This window comes from Cetorhinus maximus, unplaced genomic scaffold (genome assembly GCF_964194155.1).
Source record: "Cetorhinus maximus unplaced genomic scaffold, sCetMax3.hap1.1 HAP1_SCAFFOLD_4155, whole genome shotgun sequence".
Classification (NCBI taxonomy): domain Eukaryota; kingdom Metazoa; phylum Chordata; class Chondrichthyes; order Lamniformes; family Cetorhinidae; genus Cetorhinus; species Cetorhinus maximus.
The window spans coordinates 1-2,500 of record NW_027600059.1 but is presented as its reverse complement, the minus strand read 5'-3'; positions in this window follow the sequence as shown (position 1 = coordinate 2,500).

The window sequence follows — 2,500 nt, the reverse complement described above, 5'->3', positions numbered from 1 at the left end:
TCCCTCTCTCTCTCTCTCTCTCTCCACCAGCCTGCCCCGCTCTCCCTCTCCCTCTCTCTCTCTCTCTCTCCACCAGCCTGCCCCGCTCTCCCTCTCCCTGCCCTGCTCTCCCTCTCCCTCTCTCTCTCCACCAGCCTGCCCCGCTCTACCTCTCTCTCTATCTCTCCACCAGCCTGCCCCGCTCTCCCTCTCTCTCTCTCTCTCTCTCTCCACCAGCCTGCCCCACTCTCCCTCTCTCTCTCTCTCTCCCCACCCTCCACCCCCTCTCTCTCTCTCTCTCTCTCTCTCCACCAGCCTGCCCCGCTCTACCTCTCTCTCTATCTCTCCACCAGCCTGCCCTGCTCTCCCTCTCTCTCTCTCTCTCTCTCCACCAGCCTGCCCCGCTCTCCCTCTCTCTCTCTCTCTCTCTCTCTCCCCACCCTCCACCCCCTCTCTCCCGCCCCCTCCCCCTCCTCTCTCCCCACCCCCTCCCCCTCCTCTCTCCCCACCCCCCTCCACCTCCTCCCCCTCCTCTCTCCCCACCCCCCTCCCCCTCCTCTCTCCCGGCCCCCTCCCCCTCCTCTCTCCCCGCCCCCTCCCCCTCCTCTCTCCCCGCCCCCTCCACCTCCTCTCTCCCCGCCCCCTCCCCCTCCTCTCTCCCCGCCCCCTCCCCCTCCTCTCTCCCCGCCCCCTCCCCCTCCTCTCTCCCCGCCCCCTCCCCCTCCTCTCTCCCCGCCCCCTCCCCCTCCTCTCTCCCCGCCCCCTCCCCCTCCTCTCTCCCGCCCCCTCCCCCTCCTCTCTCCCGCCCACCTCCACCTCCTCTCTCCCCACCCCCCTCCCCCTCCTCTCTCCCCGCCCCCTCCCCTCCTCTCTCCCCACCCCCCTCCCCCTCCTCTCTCCCCACCCCCCTCCCCACCCCCCTCCCCCTCCTCTCTCCCCATCCCCCTCCCCCTCCTCTCTCCCCACCCCCCTCCCCCTCCTCTCTCCCCACCCCCCTCCACCTCCTCTCTCCCGCTCCCCTCCACCTCCTCTCTCCCGCCCCCTCCCCCTCCTCTCTCCCGCTCCCCTCCACCTCCTCTCTCCCCGCCCCCTCCCCCTCCTCTCTCCCCGCCCCCCTCCACCTCCTCCCCCTCCTCTCTCCCCACCCCCCTCCCCCTCCTCTCTCCCGGCCCCCTCCCCCTCCTCTCTCCCCGCCCCCTCCCCCTCCTCTCTCCCCGCCCCCTCCCCCTCCTCTCTCCCCGCCCCCTCCCCCTCCTCTCCCCCGCCCCTCCCCCTCCTCTCTCCCCGCCCCCTCCACCTCCTCTCTCCCGCCCACCTCCACCTCCTCTCTCCCCGCCCCCCTCCCCTTCCTCTCTCCCCGCCCCCTCCACCTCCTCTCTCCCCGCCCCCTCCACCTCCTCTCTCCCCGCCCCCTCCCCTCCTCTCTCCCCACCCCCTCCCCCTCCTCTCTCCCGGCCCCCTCCCCCTCCTCTCTCCCCCGCCCCCTCCCCCTCCTCTCTCCCCGCCCCCTCCCCTTCCTCTCTCCCACCCCCCCTCCCCACCCCCCTCCCCCTCCTCTCTCTCCCGCCCCCTCCCCTTCCTCTCTCCCCGCCCCCCTCCACCTCCTCTCTCCCCGCCCCCTCCCCCTCCTCTCTCCCCGCCCCCTCCCCTTCCTCTCTCCCGCCCCCTCCACCTCCTCTCTCCCCGCCCCCTCCACCTCCTCTCTCCCCGCCCCCTCCCCTTCCTCTCTCCCCGCCCCCCTCCCCTTCCTCTCTCCCGACCCCCTCCACCTCCTCTCTCCCCGCCCCCCTCCACCTCCTCTCTCCCCGCCCCCTCCCCCTCCCTCTCTCCCCGCCCCCTCCCCCTCCTCTCTCCCCACCCCCCTCCACCTCCTCTCTCCCGCCCCCCTCCACCTCCTCTCTCCCCACCCCCTCCCCCTCCTCTCTCCCGCCCCCTCCCCCTCCTCTCTCCCGCCCCCTCCACCTCCTCTCTCCCGCCCCCTCCACCTCCTCTCTCCCGCCCCCTCCACCTCCTCTCTCCCGCCCCCCTCCACCTCCTCTCTCCCCACCCCCCTCCACCTCCTCTTTCCCCACCCCCTCCACCTCCTCTCTCCCCGCCCCCTCCCCCTCCTCTCTCCCCGCCCCCTCCCCCTCCTCTCTCCCCGCCCCCTCCCCTCCTCTCTCCCCGCCCCCTCCCCCTCCTCTCTCCCGGCCCCCTCCCCCTCCTCTCTCCCCGCCCCCTCCCCTTCCTCTCTCCCCGCCCCCTCCCCCTCCTCTCTCCCCACCCCCTCCACCTCCTCTCTCCCCGCCCCCTCCCCCTCCTCTCTCCCGGCCCCCTCCCCTTCCTCTCTCCCCGCCCCCCTCCCCCTCCTCTCTCCCGCCCCCTCCCCTCCTCTCTCCCCGCCCCCCTCCACCTCCTCTCTCCCGCCCCCCTCCACCTCCTCTCTCCCCATCCCCCTCCACCTCCTCTCTCCCGCCCCCCTCCACCTCCTCTCTCCCGCCCCTCCACCTCCTCTCTCCCCGCCCCCTCCCCCTCCTCTCTC